Below are 23,111 nucleotides of genomic sequence, written 5' to 3'. Positions count from 1 at the left end.
CATAGTAGAAAAACATAGTTTAACTTAGACCAGATCCCTCATTCTTCAAGCAAGGAAACTGAGGCCCAGAACAGTTCAGAGATTTGCTCTCCAGAGTGTCAGGTGTCAATGTGAAATAACAACTTTACTTTACAGCAACAACCTAAAAAAAAAATCCTCTTACCTTTCTACAGCATCTTAAGGACGCTATCAGAAAGCATAGCACGGTGGACTCAGAGTCACAGGTGACAGAGGTTCTCCTCAAAGATAAATTTCTAACAGTCAGCCCCAGATATTCGTAAAAAACTCAGACTGTGGCTAAAGGGAAAAAAGTCATTGAACCAAGTAATACAGCTAGCTATGTCTGTATGTCTGGGACCTTACTAACTGGAGAGAAAAAGATAAGAGACACCATGGCCTCATTGCTGCTCTCAGAGAGGGCTCCACCTGACTGGGGCCTGTATCCTGAACTTGCTACCATGGTGGACAGGAGGGGCACTTCTGCAGAGAATGCTTAAGCATTCTGCAGAGAATACTTAAGGGGGGACAGCCTGGGAGACAGCCCCGCCCCCAACTGGGACCCTGCCCTCTGCAAGGGTAACCACTGGAAGTCTAAGTGCCCCCATCACCAGATGGAAGGCGAGGTGTCTCCTCCTATGAATTGATGGGTCCAAGCCTCCTGGCCACACTCCACTTCTTGGCATCAATGTTGAGGAGACATAATGGCAGAAAAACAAAAGGTCATTTTCCTCCTAGACAGTGGAGCCTATTTCTCTGTTTTACCTTTTTCTCCTGGTCCCCGGTCCAATGACAAAAGTTATCGTTCAGGGCAAATCTGGCCAGCCCCTAGAGCGCTAGTTTACCTGGCCTCTGGCCTGCTCTTGGGGAGACCTCCTCTTCTGTCACTCTTTCCCCATAGTACCTGAAACTCCAGTGTCCCTGCTGGGACAGGATTTACTATCTCAATTAAAGGCTCAAATTCTCCTCCCCCCAGGCAGCTACCTCTGCTGCCCCCTCCTTCAGGAACAAAGAAGATTCCACAGTGTGGACTGATGAGATGAGTATAGGGTGAGCCAGGATGGCCCTCCCTATTCAAGTAAAACTCAAAAATCCCTCACAGTTTCCACACCTAAAACAATGTCCCCTCAAGCTTGAGGGACATGAGGCCTTATGCCTGTTCCTTAAAACAATAAGGGAGCCTAGGCAAATCCCCCATTGACTGTAGCAGAAAGGGCCCATCATTTAATGTTCTCAGAGCTAATTTCTGCCCACCTCCCCTACTAATTAGTTGCTCCAGCCCCTGTAATAAATTAAAAATTCTTATAAAAGTTAATTTTAAAATACAAGTTACAAAGTAAACAACTGGAAACGATATAGATAGATAATAAATGTATTTTTTGAGAAGTTAAAGGAAAAAGGAATGGTTTTTTGGATGAGAAGGGATTTTGTAAAGAAAGTTTTGTCCTAAAGATTGTTTCAAATAGGAAGGATAATGACAAACCATCAAAGGGTTTAGTATGTTTATGAAGGTCTGAGTAAGTTTGAAAAGTGTATAATAAAAGCTTTGGTGTGTGATAAAGTAAAAGTTGAATATAATCTAAGAGTTGCCTAAAAGATTTTTAGGGTCATGTCAAACTAAAATCAAATCCTCTATGTCTATGAAATAACAAGGTTATCTTAATATTGTTCTGCTCTGAGTAACAGCTACAAAAAACCATTACAGAGAAAGATTTTATCAAAGAAATTATTTGTGTTTTCTGCTGATCTTGTCAAGCTTTAAGTACTACTAAATCAGAGTTCATTTACATATTTGCTTATGTGTCTTAAATGACCACCTTGTAACAGTGTTATGTTATACTTTATCTAAATATGGTACAAACATTTAAAAAGTTAAAAGTGTCAATTTATATAAAATAATGAGCTAAAGCTCTCTTTTATCCAAGAGTGTTACATTTAAATCCTGACAGCCCCTGCCTCCCACAGGTCACCTACCTAGGTATGGCCTTAAAGGGACAGACTCACTCCCTGAGTCATAAATGCATCAACCCAATCTTCCGTTTCCCAACCCCCATACCATAAGACAGCTTACAGCTTTCCTGGCAGTTATAGGATTTTGCAGAATTTAGATCCCTAGGTATGTAGTCCCTGAGCAGACACCTTTTTATGCTCCTCCTAATATTCCTATTTGGGTCTTAGATAATGTGTGGCCACCCATTTCTCTTAGAAAAACTTGCCTCCAACAGACTCTGCTCCTCTGGCTGACTACCTGCCTTCTCAGGGAACTTCTCAGAGAGCATGCAAACCAGATCCTGCCCCACCCTATAACAATTTCTGTTAAACCATGGCATCTTGTTCTCCAAAAAGGATCTTCTACCCTCTCCATTGGGATTTCGGTGGACCAGCCCTCATCTGGTCATTCTCATGACACCCACTGCTGTCAAGACCAATGGTTCCCCAATGGCGTCACCTCTCAAGGAACAATTAGAAAAATGGAGAAGGGAAGAGGAGGACTCTTGAAATTGTCTAGGGAAGAACATTTCACAGTGGTTCTCCTGGCCAATGCCCATCCTAATGCCTATGTTTCTTGCTCTATTCTTAAGCTTCCTCCGTTGTATCACACACATGTCTGCTATTGCTAATCAAAAATTTAACCAGCTGTACCTCCAGGGACACCAACCTCTCCAAAACCGTCCAGAGGACTGCTATGAGGGCCCCCACTGGGTTATAAACATCAAGATCCCCTTACAGGACGCCTGCTACAATTCCTCGACTCCCTACACGAGGACAGTTGGCTGATACCCACCATGCGGAGGTTGGAGGATTGGCTCGAGACTCTTTATGACCTATGGCTATAAGGGACCTTCATCAACTTCAGGGAAGAGGAAATCTTCATTTTTGGAGCCTGGGTGTACGCCATCATGAGGGTCACCACCCCAACATTGTTTGCCAACTAATCCTCTCTTCCCCTATGCTGCCCCTTGCCAGCTCGAAGAAGCCACAGTGAACACAACGCCCCTCTTCCTTAACAAACAAAAAAGGGGGGAATGTTGGCAATAATGGTGCCGATAGGTTTCGGTTCTTACTGCACGCTTAGGCTTCTGTTTCCCAGGGTCACGGTCCTGCCTCAAGTCTAGCTTGAATTCTCCTTCTGCCCCAACCTCTAATCAGCATGAACCATAAGATCCTAACCAATCAGATCATGCTGAGTCCCACTGAGGGGTATTTAAGCCCCTGCCCCCCTCTCTCTCTCTCTCTCTCTCTCTCTCTCTCTCTCTCTCTCTCTCTCTCGGCTCTCTCCCTCTCCCACCTGGCAATAAAGAATCTCTTGGCCAGATCACTCCTCTCCGCATGGTCACTTCGGGGCCTACAAAAAGGACCTGTTGCTTATGGGAGGGAGAAAGGGAAGGGAAAGTGAGAGGGGGGAAGAGAAAGGAGCAGGAGGTGTGAAGGAAAAGAAAGCCAAGGGGAAGACAATGCAGAAAGTAGATGCTAGAAAGTGACACATTTCTTAAAAATACAAGTGAATTTTTGTGATTGTGCCCAGCCTTGCACCTTGTTCTTTTTTTTTTTTTTTTCATTTTTCTTTTATTATTCATATGTGCATACAAGGCTTGGTTCATTTCTCCCCCCTGCCCCCACCCCAGCACCTTGTTCTTTTTACCTATTCATTTATTACTTTACCACACATCCATTTTTATAAACTCCCTTTTCCCCTGGGCGGTGGGGGGAGAGGGAATGTTTAACCTGTTCATTTGAAAATACCTTCCAAAAATTGCCTTGTAATATACAGCTTTATCCATGCAAAAATACCAAAGTGTTGACAGGGCTTTGAGAAAGAGAAAGATGGGTAGTTACTGATGTTTCTGTTATGTTTTTAATACATTTTCTACAATTAAAATTTCTTACCTTCACTCCTAAAAAATTTTAGTTTAAAACATAACTTATGTTCATCAAGAGATAAATCCACTGAATGCATGAACAAAGGGAAAATTAAATGTAAATTACAAAGCTTGGGGATATGACTTCCTAATAAACACTACATGAAGTCTTTAGCCAGGCATAGGTGGCTCACACCTGTAGTCCTAGCTACTCAGGAGGCAGAGATCAGGAGGATCATGGCTCAAAGCCAACCCAGGGAAATAGTTCACGAGACCCTATCTCAAAAAAAACCCATCACAGAAAAGGGCTGGCAGAGTGGCACAAGGTGTAGGCCCTGTGTTCAAGTCCCAGTACCAAAAAAAAAAAAAGCAATATTTGCATCTCTGGACTTTGGGGACACACAGTTCAGGTGCAGCAGAAAGTGAGGAAGGGGCTTGGCGTGGGCTGTGTTAGAGAACCATTAGCTGCCACCAAAGACAGCTCAAGGTGCTGGTTAGAAAATTATTGGGCCAAAACCACACTAAGATTCCACCTCACCCCTGTTAGAATAGCCATCATCAGCAACACCACCAACAACAGGTGTTGGTGAGGATGCGGGGAAAAAGGAACCCTCTTACACTGTTGGTGGGAATGTAGACTAGTACAACCACTCTGGAAAAAAATTTGGAGGCTACTTAAAAAGCTGGACATCGATCTACCATTTGATCCAGCAATACCACTCTTGGGGATATACCCAAAAGACTGTTACTCCAGAGGCACCTGCACATCCATGTTTATTGCGGCACTATTCACAATAGCCAAGTTATGGAAACAGCCAAGATGCCCCACCACTGACGAATGGATTAAGAAAATGTGGTATCTATACACAATGGAATTTTATGCAGCCATGAAGAAGAACGAAATGTTATCATTCGCTGGTAAATGGATGGAATTGGAGAACATCATTCTGAGTGAGGTTAGCCTGGCTCAAAAGACCAAAAATCGTATGTTCTCCCTCATATGTGGACATTAGATCAAGGGCAAACACAACAAGGGGATTGGACTTTGAGCACATGATAAAAGCGAGAGCACACAAGGGAGGGGTGAGGATAGGTAAGACACCTAAAAAACTAGCTAGCATTTGTTGCCCTTAATGCAGAGAAACTAAAGCAGATACCTTAAAGCAACTGAGGCCAATAGGAAAAGGGGACCAGGAACTAGAGAAAAGGTTAGATTAAAAAGAATTAACCTAGAAGGTAACACCCATGCACAGGAAATCAATGTGAGTCAATGCCCTGTATAGCTATCCTTATCTCAACCAGCAAAACCCCTTGTTCCTTCCTATTATTGCTTATACTCTCTCTACAACAAAATTAGAGATAAGGGCAAAATAGTTTCTGCTGGGTATTGAGGGGGGGAGCGGAAGGGGGTGGAGTGGGTGGTAAGGGAGGGGGTGGGGGCAGGGGGGAGAAATAAACCAAGCCTTGTATGCACATATGAATAATAAAAGAAAAATGAAAAAAAAAAAAAAAGAAAATTATTGGGCCAACTCATAATAACAATGAAAAATAATAATAAAAATGAGAAACGTAAGAAACTAAGGAGCCAGGCCCAGTGGTTTACGCCTGCAATCTAGCTACTTGAGAGACTGAGATTGGGAGGATCTCTGTTGGAGGCCAGTCCAGGCAAAAAGTTCTAAAGACCCCATCTCAATCAATGACTGGGCATGGTGGTGTGCACTGATCATCCTAACTAAGCCAGGAAATACAAACCATAGTCCTCGGCATAAAGTAAGACCCTGTCTCAAAAACAACCAAAACAGAAAGGGCTAGGGACATGGTTCGAGTGTAGAGAGCCTGCCTAGCAAGTGCAAGGCCCTGAGTTCAAATCCCAATAGTGCTGGGGGGGAAAAAAAACCCAGAAAGTGAGGAGTCTTAAAACATCCTCCAAGTTGTCTTTGGCACGAATTTATGCCATGGAAGATTCTGGATCCCTAAACTGTGGGAAGTTGAGGATAGGGACTTCACTTTTTCATCCCTACTGCCATTATACAGCACAGAGCCCTTAGGGCTGGATAAATACTTGTTGGTTGAATGAAAACGTGTCTCTTGCTGGTTCTGAATAGGTTAAGAGTATGGTTTTCTTCACTGAGTATGGTCTCAGTGAAGAACAGTTAAGATGGCCTCTATCCACCCTGCCTGAGGCTCTGTAGTTGTTGACCTACCTTCACTTTAGCAGAGAGGCGGATGGCATTTTTCCCTAGGGACTGCAAAAAGTCAACATCCATACTGCTTCTCTTGGAAGCCTCGCGAACCAAGAACTTCTGGATGATCTCACCACTGTATTTCTCAAAGCCTGAGTCAAAGATAAGCTGGCCACTCGCACCAGGAACCAGGTAGCGGGAGCTCAGGTGGATCTGACCAGGCGCACCACAACTGAGGTTGGAAAGCAAAGCCAGCTGCTGCTTCAGCACTGGCAGTAACACATGACACTTCTGCCCAACCTGCTCTGAGGCAGTTGCGACGTCGATTCCTACAGACAGACCCACGTTGCATCCTGTAACGGTGAAGAAGAAAATACAATTAGTCATCCGCAGTTACCAAAGATATTGTCCAAGTCAGCCCTGAAAGAGGAATCCCCAGCCAACCCCAGAAGTATAAGCTAAACAATGGTGGATGTTTAACTTTCGGGATTGTTTGTTACTCGGTAATAGCTAACTGATACAACGTACACCGTTTCATACCTTTGTCTCTGCACAGTCCCTCCGCCTGAAGCATCCGTTCCCATCCCCCACCCTAATCTGGTGACTTACACAAATTCGTCAAGTAGAAGCTCCAGTGTCTGCCGCCCCTCCTCTCACCATTCTTTGACTCTTGTCTCTACACTCTTGGGTTAAGTCACTAAGTGTCCTTGCACACCCATTATGACTTTGCTTGACCTTCTGCCCTAAAAATCAAGGATTCCTTAAGAGTAAATACTATGACATCTTATTTTCCCATGGAATAAAACAGATGCTCAGTAAGTGTTTGACAAGTGAGGAAAGAAAGGGCTATAGATGAACCTTGAGTCTCTTCCAGAAATTACTTGTAACTGCTTCCTTCTCCCCTGGAAATTTTCTTCCTCATCTACCATCATAGATGTATGATGGTATAGGATAGATAGATAGATAGATAGATAGATAGATAGATAGATAGATAGATATCTTGTTTTAGGGGTGTTGGAGCATATTAGAAAAGGTCAGAACTAAATATTAACCAGGCACAGTGGCACACTTCTGTAATCCCAGCACTTGGGAGGCTGAGATCTTGAGTTTGAAGCCAGCCTAAGCTACATATGAGACCCTGTCTCAAAACAGTAATGACTAGAGGTGTGGCTCAAGCAATAGAGTGCAAACAAAAGTATCTAGAATTAGCCAGGCACCAGTAGCTCACGCCTGTAATCTTACCTATTCAGGATGCAGAGATCAGCAGGCTCTCTAGGCTGGTTCGAAGCCAGGCTAGGCAAATAGTTCAAGAAATCCTATCATCTCAAAATAACCAACACAAAAAAGTGCTGGAGGAGTGGCTCAAGTGATAGAGTGCCTACCTTAGCAAGTGTGAGGTACTGAGTTCAAACCCCAGTATCACAGAAAAAAAAAAGAATCTAGAACTATCTGAACTGGGCATGGTAGCATATACCTGTAATCCCAGCACTGAGAAGGCTGAGCAGGAAGATCACGAGTTCAAGACCAACCTAGGCTACATAGTGAGACCTTGCTTATGAAGGAAGAAAAGAAGGAGGAGGAGGAAAATAAGAAACTAGCAAAGGTGTTTAAGAAGAAATTTGCCTGCAGTGGTACTGCAATTGAGCATTCAGAATATGGGGGTGACTGAGTCCCAGGGTGACCAGCACAAGAACACACACAGCTCCAAGTAGAGACTGGACAACAGTCAGGAAAGGATTGTGAGTTTGAAGAGCTTATGGATCCCTGAAGCTTAAGTGAGAGTTTCCTTCAATGAGTAAAATTTCCCTTCTGTCCCTTGTCACCAGTTTGAAAACCTCACAGTTTATATAATGTAACCACAACCATAGGGGGGAGTCTCCTTCATGCAATAAACTGAAAAGAGGAAAAAAAACCTTCACACATTAGAATATTCAATGCAGAATCAGTAAAAAGATAACTACAGATATGGGGGACAACTGGATGAAAATAAGTGTGTAGTGTACCCTTCACCAGTGAAAAGGGCCACAGACAACAGCTTAAAGTTTCCCAAGAACTGAGTCCCAGGCTGAACCCTGAGTTTTCAATCCCAAAAGATCAGACTCCGTGCTGGCTGTGCAGATGCATTCCCAGAACTGCCAGGACAAAAAAAAAGTGCCTTTCTCTCCCTTCAAAATATAAACCAGCTTGGCTTTGTCTTGCTTTTTAAAATCTCTAGTTCAGCTGGGCATGGTGGCTCCTGCCTGCAATCGTAGCTACTTAGGAGGCTGAGATCAGGAGAATTGTGGCTCAAGGCCAGCCCAGGCAAATAGTTTGAGAAACATCATCTCCAAAATAACCAGAGCAAAATGAGCCGGAGGTGTGGCTCAAGTGGTAGAGTGCCTGCATTGCAAGTTTGAAACCCTGAGTTCAAAACCCCAGCCCCACCACACACACACACAATTCTAGTTCAATTTCACAAGAAGTAACTTTCACAGATGTAAATTCCATTTACAGATTAAACCTAATTTCAGAAAAAAAAGGATCTCCTTTTGTCACTGTGGTATGCTAGTTCAACATTTCTAATTTACATTTTCCTTAGAACAGCTGAAGCTGGCTTTCTTCTGTAATTGACAAGTGTAAGAAGCAATTTCTTTCCCCATTAATGGAGAGGGTTGAACCCTAGCAGGGACTCTCTAGGGTCTTTTTTCAGCTTTATCATTCCAGAATTCTGCAATTAATTAGGTCCCAGCCATTATTAAAGTGTCTAGCCAATTTCATCACACACACACAAAAAAAAAAAGTTAAGGACAAAACTGAAGACAGGCATGAATCCTAATCCACTGTGTGGGGCAAAACGAACTAAAAAGGAAAAGCAGAATCTTGTATGGTTTTCCTCCCCACAATAACGCCCACCTGCAGATCAGCAAGAAATAGGACTTTGATGCCTGAAGAATCTGAACTGCGTAATACACGACATCCCATAATGCACACTCTTTTTAAAGTAAATATCCGTGTGCATTCTTTTCAAATTCTCCTAGGCTGCTGCAAAGAAATGATCTTCTTTACACAGAAAAGCAAAGATAATAATTTCACGTTCTAAAAAGTTGAACTTTAAAGGTTTGACAGGATGCAGGGACCTCTGCCCAGTCCCTGGTCTTCCAAAATTAAGCTTAGGCCTCCAAAAGAAAGCCTGGTCGAGGTAAGCCCCAGCTTCTCATTAAAAGGCTCGCTACCTATATGCAGTGCTTGGGCTTTCACACCAAACCACTAGAGAGTTCAAACCCTGCCTCCACTACTTCCCACCTCCCCCCACCCCCTCAGTTCCTCTCCACCATCACCACCCCTCTCTGCAAGTAGCCCAGAGCCCAGATTGGCCTGGAACTCCTTACGCAAGCCAGCCTGATATGGAATTTGGAATTTCTGCTTCTGTCTCTGTTGTGCTAGGATTACATTCCTGGCCATCTGTTTTTTTCAGGGAGGTGGTGGGGGGGAGGAGGGGGACGGGGGTTTGAACTCATAGCTTCACGCTTGCAAAGCAGTCACTCTACTGCTCCAGTCCATTTTGCTCTGGTTATTTTGGGAAATGGAGTCTTTAACTACTTGCCCAGGCTGGCCTCAAACTGAGATTCTCCTGATCTCAGCCTCCCAAGCAGCTAGGATTACAGGTGCGAGCCATTGGTGCTGGCTCTACCTGTTTGTTAACCTGGCTCTGCCATGTTTTTCTCCTCTGGATCGGGGATCGTAATAACAGCATCTGCTCCATAGGGAGTTGATGTGAATATTAAAACGAGCGCAACATCTAACACATGAGAATGGTGCGACACATGCAATGGAAAAGCCGATGAAGACTCTTGATTGATGCCAGTGGCTCACGTCTGTAATCTTAGCTACTCAGGAGGCAGAGATCAGGAGGAGCGTGGTTCAAAGCCAGCCCTGGACAAACAGATCATGAGACCCTATCTTGAAAAACCCATCACAAAAAAAGGGCTGGTGGAGTGACTCTAGCAGTAAAAGCAACAGCGGAGGCCCTAAGTTCAAACCCCAGTTCAAATCACCAAAAAAAAAAAAGAATCTCAATTGGGCTGGTAGAGTGGCTCAAGTGGTAGAAAGCCTACCTAACAAGCATAAAGTCCTGAGTTCAAATTCCAGTACTGACCAAAAAAAAAAAATCTTGATTGTGCCAGGTGTAATGGCTCACACTTGAAAACCAAACTACTTGGGAGGTGGAGATCAGGATAGGGATTCAAGGCCAGCCCAGGCAAAAGGTCCACAAGATCCCATCTCAACCAATAAAAATCTGGGCATGATGGCGTGCACCTGTCATCCCAGCTACCCAGGAAGTATCAATAGGAGAACTGTAGTTCAGGCCAATACCAGGCATAAAAGTGAGACCTCATTCCAAAAATAAAAACAAAAAGAGCTGGGGTGTGACTCAGGTAGTATCACACCTTCCTGGCAAGTGCAAGGCCCTGAGTTCAAACCCTAGTACTGCCAAAGAAACCTTGATTGTGCCCCGCCTGGAACCTCCTCGCTTTTAGACTTCCGGTTATGTGAGACAGTGTGTGTCATTGCTTGAGCTGGGTTTTCTGTTACTTGTAGGCACAAACATCACAATTGCTAAGAGGATTTCTTTTTAAATACTGCTTGTTATCTCTGACTGGTCCTGAGGGGTCAAGTAAGACAGAAGGTGAGGAGGTGCTTTGCAAATGCCAGAAGCACCCGCTCTGCTAACTGGTAGAGGTGGGATGGCTGCAGATCCTGGTCAAGGGGCACAAAGTAAGTAAGATCAGAGGCATGAGTCTCCCATCTTCACAACATTAAAGTATTAAAAACTGCTAAATCCAAGTAAGTATATATGTATTTAGAGGTAAAATAACAAAATCTCCTCTATACACACTATCTTTCATAGGCATATTGGACTCTCTGGGTTCCATCATGGAGTCTTCTGTATGGCTCCACACTTCATTATACAGTGATATACCACACTTCCTGTGCTACTCTGTGCTATCCTCTACCATACTACACCATAGTATACTAGCTTTGCTATGTTTTACTGTACTACCCCCACTAAAAGTATCAGATACAGTAGTTCACACCTGTAATCCCAGCACTCAGGAGGCAGAGGCGGGAGGATCCCAAGTTCTAGAACCTGTATCGCTTGGGCTTGTTAGAGATGCAGAATCCCACCCTTCACCTACTGAATCAGAGTCTCCATTTTAACGAGACCCCAAGGTGATTCAAACACATGTTTAAGCTTGAAAGACCCTGTTATGGTCTACTATATTGTACCAGAAGGCACTGCAGTGCAGTATTTAGTGCACAGACTAGAACCAAACTGCCTCGCCTTTAATTCTCAGCTCCACTATAAACATGAGCCAAATAACACAATTTTGCTAAGTTTTGGTTTCCTTCCTCATTTGGAAATTATTATCTATGGGTTATGTGAATATTAAGTGTCTTGATACAGGAAAGCCCTTAAAACAGAACTCACATTTTTTTAAAAAGCCCCATTTTAAAATTAACTATTCTATGATAATGAGCTTGCTGTAAATGGTCACCCCATGAGGACAGGAGGTGGAACCTTCCATGAAGATATTCTCTGGATCCATTGCCCCTGAAAGGCAAATCTTGGGGAAAGAAGTACAAAAGAGTAGACCTGACTGTCAGGATGAGGATTGCCTGTCTCTGAACCTTGATGTTTTGGAGGTTGAGGTGGTTAAAAAAAGGTGGAGAGGGATTAAAGGATGACCTTTGGCCATAAGGAAGAAGAAGGGCAACAAGCAGAGACCTCTGTACAGAGCCTCCTAGAGAAGACAGTGTGGTCCACTCCATGAGGCTGTCTAACTGCTAAACCTTCAGTAATCTGTGCGGACTCATTCCAGTCCGGTTTTGTCTGTGCTTCAAGGTACAAGGGAAGTGTTGCAATGAATTATGGAGACAGTTCTAGAACATTCAGGTCTCTGGAGGCCAAAGTGGTAACAGACACGGGAATGATGAAAAGAATTCCCAGGGAAAGGTGACCCATAGCATCAAGAGTTCAGCCCCACTGGGTTCCAGTGGTTCATGCCTGTAATCCTAGCTACATGGGAGGCCAAGATCAGGAGGATCATGGTTTGAGACCAGCTCAGGCAAATACCTCGCAAGACCCCATCTACAAAATACCCAGAGCAAAATGGAATGGCAGTAAGTCTCGATGATGGAGTGCCTGCTTTGCAAGTGTGAGGCCCTGAAATCAAACCCCACAGTCCACCAAAAAAAAAAAAAGTTCAGACCCTACAGAGTACTCTTCGATCCACTCCTTAGCCAGCTAGTAGGATCAGAGGGGTTTTTTGTTGGTTTGTGTGTAGCACTAGGCTCTGAACTCAGGGCCTACACTTTGAGCCACTTCACCAGCCCTTTTTTGTGAGATAGGTTTTTTCGAAATAGGGTCTTGGGAACTATTTGCCCAGGCTTGCTTCGAACCTCAATCTTCCTGATCTCTGCCTCCTGAGTAGCTAGGATTACAGGCGTGATCCACCAGGGCCTGGCCAGAGTTTTATATTATTAAAAGATCCAGTGGGGTTCCTGACACCTGTGATGGCTCATGAATCAAATAATTTCTGTCTCTTACCTTGGGGACTGCAGAACTGATAAATTATCTCCTTCTCCAAGTTCTATACAGACTCAATTTTTTCTTCATAGTACACTTTGTCCTGGTCATTGGTAATCTCCGAAAGTTGGGATTTTTTGGCTTCTCCTACCTCAATGGCAAAAATAATTGTTTCTGTCCATAAGAGCCTTGGCTGGTATGGCAACATTGTCCAGGAATGCCCCATCAGTGATCACAGTCAGACACTGATGAACACTGCGTCTCCCTCCTCTTGAACTGTCAAAGAAAGGCAAAGTGAAATTCAAGGTTTTCCCAGTGTGGGTCCATCGTTCATTTGCTCAACATCCAAGATGGCTCTGCAGATGTCCACCTTGGAGGACTATTGGTTGAGCCTGAATTCTTCCTGGGGGGTTGAGCTGAACTGCAAAAGGCCAATCTGAATTTCATCCGGGCCAATGTTAGATTGGTTCACCATTCTCTCCATGAATTCCTTCATCTTTTTAAAGTCTTTTGGGGAGATGGATTCAGAGGCATCTATCCAGAAGACAATGTCCACTTTTCTCCTCTTACAAGCTGGAGGGGGAAAAGGAACAGAATAAAACATTCAGTCAGTGTCTGAAACCAACTAATTATAAGTCTGCAGGGACAGTCTGGGGTGGCATATCTACAACATGAAAATATTGTAAAAGTAAGTGGAGAGGAAGTCAATAAATAAGTTTCCCACAACTCAACATAGACTAATTTCAAAGTAAGACACAGCTGTGCGATAAAGATTTGCCCAGTTTGGTTTCTTCCAGGTCATCGTCACTGGGTTCAATGCTCACTTGTCAAGCAGTGAATTATACTTAGAGAATGAAACTTACTCAAATAGAGTAAATACACACACTTAAGAGATCAAAGTGGAAAGTTCTTACTCTCTGAGGAGATGTCCCGAACCACTTCTTGTTGGATGGCCTTCAAGGAATCGAACTCATACACAAAAAACATCTTGTCTTGCGCTATCAACTTCAGCTCAGTAGTGTTGGCATCTCTGATTCCAATGGCATAAATGGTGACTCCGTTTCCCCTCAACCTCTCTGCAGCCTCAGCCACTGGGTCTGAGGACTGACCGTCAGTGGTGACTATAAGGTATCGAGCAACAGCAAAACAGGCGGTGTCCTCAAAGACCAGAGTCATGTCACTCAAGGCGACACCGGTTGTGGTGCCACCTCCTCCCTGCTGGATGTCCCTGATGGCTGCCTTCACCTCAGCCACACCGGCATGCTGGCTGAGGATAAATTTACTTATAATTTTGTCTGAGTACCGAACGACTCCAAACCGTACTCTGTCGAGCCCAACCTGGAACATCTGTGTCACCTCACTCATGAACACCTTCATTTCAAGAAAATCTTCAGGGCAGATGCTGCCAGACCCATCAATAAGGAAGTAAATGTCTGCCTTTTCCACATGCACACAACCTGGCCAGTGAGAAGAAGCGACAAGCCATTAGAACAGAGTCTGGGTGGCATGTAGCGACTGTCCCCCTGATCCCCTCAGCACTTATTGGAGTGCTCTGTGTTCTTCAGCTGGGAGCGTGATCAGCCTACACGCTGGGCAGACCAGAGTCCCTGGAAGGAAGAATGGAAGCAACCACCAATTAATGGCTGGTAATGGGTAGATAAATACCCTAGCTCCTCTCCTCTTGGGTAGGACAACTCCTGGGTGAGTTCTACACTGCTTCTCTGAGGTCCCAACAGAACTGAGCCCCAAACGCCTACAGCAATAATAACCTATAAGTTAACTCTCTCCCACTATTGGCTGTCTTCCCTTTCCACTCCCCTCTCAGTGTCCCTTGGGGTCACCACCCAGATAAATCAATTGCACCCTAATCTTTGTCTCAGAACCTGGTTCTGCTCATCCCCACTGAATATATGAAATAAATATAAGTTGGAATTTCTCAAATAGGGAAATTGAGAATAAACTGAAAATAAAAAGTCAGAATGTCTTTTTTTTTCCAGTATTGGGGTTTGAACACAGTGTCTTGCACTTGCTAGGCAGGTACTCTACCACTTGAGCCACACTGCCAGTCAAGAAGAGTTGAAGCATCTTTGCAACTATGAATTTCCTCAGTTTCCTTCATCTTGCCTTTAATCCAAATTGCATTTCTTAAATGCACAGGCAAAAGACTACACTTTATAAAATTTTAATTGATGAATTTGATGTAAACAAGTCACTTAGTATTAAGGCTTAGAATTCAAACGGCAGAATGACTCTGGATTTAGATCCTGTCTCCCCTGTATAATGCATCTGACTATGGATGAGAAGATTCTAGATCCTGTCTCCATCACTGACAGCAACCTTGGCCCCTTTCAAACCAGGATCTTCATAGCTCTTGGGGAAATTTATTGTGAGGCTTTAGTAAAATCATATAAATGCAACTGAACTGAGTATTAAAAATTCAGCGTTCAGAATATCCAGTGGTTGATTTTTTTTTTTTTTTGGTCAGCTAGCAAGTCCACAGAAAATAAATAAAACCTGCTTTTCTCCTTGCCCTTCTAGTGAGTTCACTTGGCCTCGTGTTGTTAATCTCTGGAATCCCCTTCTCTGGGAAGTACTAAGAGCCTCTTTCTTCACGCTTCCTGGCTGAAAGGCAAGAGGTCTGAGGCAGGAGTTGGGCTCCCCTGCCCAGGCCTAGGTAGGATCTAGGGCCGTACAATATATGGGACATATTTGTTCTGAAGCAAAAAATTGTCTGTAATTTGCCTAAATGATATTCATCCAGCAACCCTCTCCTAGAGGGTCCCACATTGGAAAGGAGTGTGGCTCAGATGGTTAGAGAGAGTACAGGTCTGCACTTATGGAGGTGTTTGTTGGATCCTCTAAAGAAGAGGGAAAATAGGACAGAAAGTGGGATCTCACTGGTACCCAGCGTCCACTCATGGCAGATGAACAGCTGCTGAGATCTGGGAAAGGACCACTGTGCGGGTCAGGGCCTCCCTGCAGCCCATGCAGCAGTGGCCCAAACAGACTTCACTAATCACCAGGGTCTTTGCATTGACCAGAGGAGCGGATGGCCCTGGCTCTGTGCACTCCTGCCAACCTTGGGGTGGGTTTTTTTGGGGGGGTGGGCAGGAGGAGAGGGAAAGAGAGAATATTCCTTACAGTCTGGCACTGTTCATCATCCACCAGTGTCACACACACAGATACAGCAAGTGACCAATAAGGGGCAGAAATTGAGACCACTGTGGTCATCCAGGGAAGAAGTCAGGTAAAATCATCAAAGTTTCTATGTTTGGAGGTTTTTTAGGACTGGGATTTGAACTCAGGGCTTCACACTTGCAAGCAGGCACTCTACCACTCAAGCCACACCTCCAGTCATTTTGCTCTGGTTATTTGAGACATAGGGTCTTATGCACTATTTTCCCAGGCTGGCCTCGAACCACAGTCCTCTCAAGCTCAGACTCCACCAAAGCTTCTATTTATTTCTAAGTTTCTGCAACCCCTACCCACTCTAAGACTTGGGGCTGATTTTCCCGATTCCGGGTCTCTTCTTAGCTACATAGTCTGAAAAAGAAGTCAACTCTCAACTCTTCATACCAGTTGTGAACCAGGCTAGGCCCTTTCTCTCCTTCTTCCCAACAGAACATAGGCAGGGAATGTTCAGGAAAATGAAATTTCTTTGTAATGCTTTGGTTTCTCACTCCCAAAACAGAAAAGGGACTAAGAATGCAGGTCAAAGAGAAAGATAGAAACTTACCTCTATAGTTCGCATTGCTAGACCTCAGGACACGTAATCAAGAAATAACAGATCAGTTAGTATTTGTTTAAAAATATACTTCAGTGAAGTATTAAAAATTCAGCCTTGAATTTTTAAGCCAATTATGTACATGTCAATGATTCTAGTTTAAATCTATGATTCTATTTGAACCTAAGAAATATTAGCATGGATGGACAAAAATAGACAAGTACATAGATTTAAAATCTAGGCATTTTTACTCTAAAGTGCACAAACTTAACCACTTTTTTCCCTGTTTACTCAGTATTTAACTGAATATACAGTAGGAACTGACATAACTGGCCTGCACTGAAGGAACTCACCGGATAAACTGATGTTTTCTCTTTCCTCTGTAAAATACAGAGGGCTCCCACACAGGCCACAGTCTGTTCTGCTCAGTGAAAGACAGGTTTGTCACAGTGGAGTTTGCTCCTAAACTATTTGTGGTATTTTTATTCTAATTACACAGGTAATCAAATAATGTACAAGTCAATAAGAAATTGGTGCGAATAAAAGAGCTTTACTGCAGGTTAACGGCTTAAAAAATAACAAAGGCAAGTTGTTAAAAAAAAAATGCTGGTGTGCCACGTAGCCCAAGAAAGACAGTATTTGAGATCATAAAGGTCAGAAAGGAGGGCTGGTGGAGTGGCTCAAATGGTACAGCGCCTGCCCAGCAGTGTGAAGCCCTGAGTTCAAATCCCAGTACCACCAAAAAAAACAGTCAGTACAGATGTTGGTACTTGGGATTATTTCAGAAATAGCTAAATTCTCTTCCTATTTAATAGAAGCTGAAACTAGAAGTAATACATAATATACTAGAGGATGGTTTATGAAAAAATATTCAGAAGTCCAATATTCAAAAAGGCTTTGGTTATACTCAACAGAGAGGCAAATTAATGTTTATTTATATATTTTATGTTAAACTTTTTAGAATTTCAAGTATACCTCTTTTGGCAGTACTAGGGTTTGAACTTATGGCCTCACACAGGCGCTCTACCACCTGAGGCACACTGAGGTAGGGTCTTGCTTTTTTGCTCCAGCCAGCCTGGACTGGATTGACCTATTTATGCCTCTCACATAGCTGGGATGACAGGTGCACACCACCACACCTGGCTTTTCTGTTGAGATGGGGTCTCACTAACCTTTTGTCCAGTCCTGTAGTCCTCTGCCTCCTGCATAGCTGGGATTACAACTGTGAGCCACCAGGCTCCTTATAGCTTTTCTGACCACAGCAGGAGGGGTGAAGGCTGGGGGGAGGGAGAATATGACCTGAGCGTATTATATCTGTGTATGGAAGTATCACAATGAACTGCCTTGTACAATTAATACACACGAATAAATAAAAATATTTCCCTGCTTAAATGACTTAAGATTTTGTCAATCAATACTCATTTTGCAGTAGAAGCACAGAGTTTCTACTGCAAATATACATACTTCATCAAAGCCTTAGACGGGATGAAGGGTAACACAGAAGGAGAAAAAAATGTTTCCTTTCTACTTCACATTCTTCTATACTGTTTAGAATCGTGATAAAACAAAGATTTTCTAAATTTGGGGTTTCTGATTTTTAATGAATTACCATTTTTTTTCCTTGATGGACTGTACCAAGAGTGGATGTAGTGAGCAAGCAGCATAATTTATTCTTAAATAAAGAAAACCTACCTGACATGGAAGATCCACTCCTACCTTCCTGTGGGGTACAACCCTTCCCGGGGAGGAAAAGCCCTCACGCCCTCAATCTCTGGCCAGAGCCAGTTTCTAAGCTTGCTCCGCACAAGGGACAGCTGCAGAAAAGATTCCAGGGGGATGGCAGGCTTCCAGGGGGGGTAGGCGGCCGTCTTCTCCAGGTCCTGCCCCTCTGAGGTTGTCCAGGTGCCCACGCGTAGATGGTGACCTCCGCCCTGGGGAGGCAAGAAGCAGGTCTGGCACGTCGTCCTAAGACAGCCCTTCTGTGATGACCACGGCCACCTGCTGCCCGCCCGGGCCGGACCGGTGGCCTCTCCCTGGGATGGAAACCTCATTCCTCAGGAAATCCAGGGCAGCACCGGTCTTCGTCCTCTGGGGGCTTAGGGGTCCAGATGCTCCAAGACTTGGGCGGCATCCTGAAATGTGTCCAGGAAAATTCAAGTCTCGGTGCCTCACTAGACAACCAAGGCAATCCTCACAGCATCAGGACCCATATTTAGAGAGGGGACAGTGGCCTTGCGGAGATGGATGACATGGTGGAAACTGGATTGCCTCGCTCTGCCAAATTGAACGAAAACAGAAAGAAGGGATTTGCATGAGCAGAGTTAAAAAGACCACGCTCACACGCGGTGGCATTGTGACAGTCTCTCTAACGCAGTCATACATACAGGCCACTTTACTCATGCACTTTGGAAGCTACTGGAAGCCATTATTTGGCATATGGTCAAAGAACATACAGAGTTCTCACTTGCCAAATATGGAAAGATACGAATTCGCATATGAAAGGGCTTTAAAACAACAACAAGAGGGTCTTGTCATGTAACCCAAGCTGGCCTCGAACTCATGATACTCCTGCCTCAGGCTTCCAAGTGCTGGGATTACAGGTGTGCACCACCACACCCAGTTTGATAAAGTACTTTCACATCGCTTCTCAATTTATCTAAGTCTCTTAGAAGCATCTGAGCCTTGACTGGCTTTTTTTGTTTTGCTTTGTTTTGTTTTTATTTTTCTAGTTTAAGAGCTCCTGGGTCAAAGGGTTTTGTTATTTGGGGTTTTTTTGAGGGGAGTGGGGGGCTGGTTTTTTTGTTTTTAGTGGTACTGGGTTTGAACTCAGGGCTTTATGCTTGATAGGCAGGAGCTCTTCCACTTGAGCCATGCCTCCAGCCCCTTGCGCCCTGGTTATTTTGGAGATGGGGTCTCACATTTTCCCCAGGCAGACTTGAATCATGATCCTATTTATGCTTCCCAAGTAGCTTGAATGGCAGGTGTGTACCACCATGCTCAGCCTTTTCTGTTGAGATGGGGTCTCACAAACCTTTTTGCCTAGGTGGCCTGGAACTTCCATCCTCTCAATCTCAGCCTCCCACATAGCCGTGAAACAGGCACACACTGTGCCCAACTATTGATTGAGATGGGATCTCAAGAAGTTTTTGCCTAGGCAAGCCTCAAACCACGGTCCTTCCCATCTCTGCCTCCCAAGTTAGGATTACAGGCATGAACCACCAGTGCCCATCTCTCAAATTATTTTTTATAGTCCTGAAACCTCCTTCATTTATATTTCCCTCTCTCTTGCCCTTGGTAAAAGAATAAAATAACAAATTGTGACTATTAATCTGGGTACCTTTCTCTGATAAATGTCATGCTATTTCAACAGAGACAACATGAAATGTTGCAGGAGCCTATGAAAACTCTTTGTCCAAATATTGGGCTTCTTGACTGTTTCCCCTTGCTATGGAAGAACCGTCCCTCTGTCTGCTCCAAATAGAGGAACAAAGCACAAATGCCCACCATGAGGAGTCCAGGCCACTCCCTCCCTGTTGGAGTCAGTGTCTCAGGCAGGGAAAGCCTCTGTGTCCACAACTGTTGGTGGGAATGTAGACTAGTACAACCACTCTGGAAAAAAATTTGGAGGCTACTTAAAAAGCTGGACATCAATCTACCATTTGATCCAGCAATACCACTCTTGGGGATATACCCAAAAGACTGTTACTCCAGAGGCACCTGCACATCCATGTTTATTGCAGCACTATTCACAATAGCCAAGTTATGGAAACAGCCAAGACGCCCCAGCACTGACGAATGGATTAAGAAAATGTGGTATCTACACACAATGGAATTTTATGCAGCCATGAAGAAGAACGAAATGTCATCATTCGCTGGTAAATGGATGGAATTGGAGAACATCATTCTGAGTGAGGTTAGCCTGGACCAAAAGACCAAAAATCATATGTTCTCCCTCATATGTGGACATTAGATCAAGGGCAAACACAACAAGGGGATTGGACTTTGAGCACATGATAAAAGCGAGAGCACACAAGGGAGGGGTGAGGATAGGTAAGACACCTAAAAAACTAGCTAGCATTTGTTGCCCTTAACGCAGAGAAACTAAAGCAGATACCTTAAAAGCAACTGAGGCCAATAGGAAGAGGGGACCAGGTACTAGAGAAAAGGTTAGATCAAAAAGAATTAATCTAGAAGGTAACACACACTAACAGGAAATCAATGTGAGTCAATGCCCTGTATAGCTATCCTCATCTCAACCAGCAAAAACCCTTGTTCCTTCCTATTATTGCTTATACTCTCTCTACAACAAAATTAGAGATAAGGGCAAAATAGTTTCTGCTGGGTATTGAGGGGGGTGAGCGGGAGGGGGTGGAGTGGGTGGTAAGGGAGGGGGTGGGGGCAGGGGGGAGAAATGAACCAAGCCTTGTATGCACATATGAATAATAAAAGAAAAATGAAAAAAAAAACAATGAGGTTAAGATCTGCGTGGAAGTATGACAAAAGAAACCTCCCTAGGCCAAGCTTGGTGTCTCACGATCCCTGCTGATCGGGAGGCTGAGATCATGAGGACTGTGGTTGGAAGCCAGGCAGGCAGAAAGTTAACAAGATCCCCATCTCGACAAACAAGCCATGTGTGGTGGTAGGCACCTGCAGTTCCAGCTACCTAGGAGGCATAGGTAGGTAAGAGGATCGCAATCTGAGGTTGGCTCAGGCAAAAACACAAAACCCTATCCAAGCAAAATCGGCTTGTGGCATAGCTCAAGTGGTAGAGTGCCTGCCTAGGAAGTGCAAGGCCCTGAGTTCAAATCCCAGTGCCACCAAAAAAGAAAAAGGAAGAAAAAAAAAAAAAACCCTAGCACACATTCCAAATTACACATACAGAAGGCCGGAACAACTGAACATTGTGAAGAAAGACTGAGAGAAGAGAATACAGGGGTACAGATTAAACTCCACTTATTTTTGGTCTCTTGGTGGCCTACAATTTCCCCTGCAGTCCTTCTGGAAAGAACCAAGATCAATCCAGATTTTAAAAGGAAGGGGCTGTCCCTGGCTTGCACAAGTCTAAAGCACCTTGTCTAGAAACTCCAAGCCTGTCTGACATCCCCTGCCTTTGCCTGTTTGTTACTGAGGACTATGAGTCTCCTCTACCATGTCCCCAGGATTCCTCCTCTCTTGAGCCACCCTTGGCTGGGCTCAGATGTGCTCCCCAGGTGGCCAGGTGACAGCTCCTAGTACCTACCTTCTGAGTCTGAGGTACCATCTGGGTGCCAGCCCCCACTGAGGGCCCTCGCTCTCTCTCTCTCTTTCTCTCTCACCAGGACACTCTGACCATGGCATCTATCCTGCTTAGAAGCCTCCAGGTACTTCTGGTGCCTTGGGACCCTGTAATCAGGGTCCATCCTCATCTGTCACAGTTTCTAAGGCTCCCCCAATCCCAGGTGACTCAGCGTCTTTTTCACTGTCGTCCAAATTTATTCAGACTTTTTCCACTTCCAACACCTTATCAGGGTCTTCCCTTTGCCAAGGGTGCCCTCCTCCTTTTTCACTAGATATTAAGATGACACCCCTTTTGGGGGCCAGTACTGGGGCTTGGGAGGTTTTGAACTCAGGCCTCACACTTGCCAGTCAGGCGCTCTACCACTTGAGCCATATCCCCTTTTCGCTTCACTTGTTTTTTAGACAGTTTTCAAGTTTTGCCCAGGCCAACCTTGGACCTTGATCTCCTGTCTCTGACCTCCAAGGAGCTGGGATTACAGATGTGTACCACTACACCTGGCCAAGATGCACCCATTATTAAGGGAGCTGCACAATTCCATCTCCATCCTTTTGTTGTCTTTCTACCTAACATAGGACGTATAAGGTGCTTCTTAGTCCCTGGATTTTCCTCCTCTTGTCTCATTTCTGCCCATGAAATTTCCGAGGCCCATTAGTTCAAGATGTTGAGAGGTCTGGGCAGAGTTGTGACAACTCAGAGAAAGGAAAAATAGATCACTTCTAGCTGTGGGGGTCAAGAGATACTTTAAGAGGGTAACTTAAAAGCTGAAAGTGGGAATGGAGGCATGGTTCAAGTGGTAGAGCACTTGCCTAGCAAGCACGAGGCCCTGGGTTCTATCCCCAGCACCCCAACTGAGAGGTAAATTTTGGCTAGGCATTCCAGGAGCATAGCACAACCTGTTCCAGGGTAGAGCTGGAGAAGGGAAAGCAAGACGTAAACACAGCAAATGATGAGTGGCTCAGCCTGAATAGAAAGTGGAAGAAGCCTTAGCAGGAGATAAGGTTCCATGGTCACCAGCCATGTACCCATTCTCAGGGGACATTTTGGGGCTATCTAAGGGTGTTTGGGACTTGCATAATGATTAAGCAATGCTACTAACAGGAATCAGGGATGCTAAGTCTCTGCAAATGCACCAGACAATCCTCCACTGTGAACTGTTCTACCAAATATCAACGGTGCCTTCCGTGAGCACCTGGGATGCCAAGCTGAGGCAAGACTTATCTAATCTCTGGGAAAACCTGAATGCTCCCGCTCTTGGAAAAGGAACGTGGTATCTTAGATTGTTGTTCAGAAACAGTCACTACCTACCCCCCACCCGCACACCCTAATTCCATGAGAGGGATATACATTCTTACATGACTTGCTTTGCCCAATGGAATGCTAACAGATGCAGCTAAGGCCTAAAAAGTACTTCTGTGACTGGGTTTCTCTCTGCATCTCTGCAGTTACCATGGGAAGCGCTGGCCCGATGCCCCAGAAGGAAGATAAGAGCTACGTGGAGCAG

The 23,111-nt window shown here is 44.5% G+C and overlaps 1 pseudogene; it reads right to left on the bottom strand.

Moving 5' to 3' along the window:
* Positions 1-23,111, bottom strand: part of LOC109675607 (collagen alpha-4(VI) chain-like) — a 152,382-nt pseudogene that overhangs the window by 119,463 nt on the left and 9,808 nt on the right.

The sequence above is a fragment of the Castor canadensis genome, chromosome 17, assembly GCF_047511655.1.
Source record: "Castor canadensis chromosome 17, mCasCan1.hap1v2, whole genome shotgun sequence".
NCBI lineage: Eukaryota > Metazoa > Chordata > Mammalia > Rodentia > Castoridae > Castor > Castor canadensis.
This window is presented reverse-complemented; position numbering and strand designations above follow the sequence as displayed.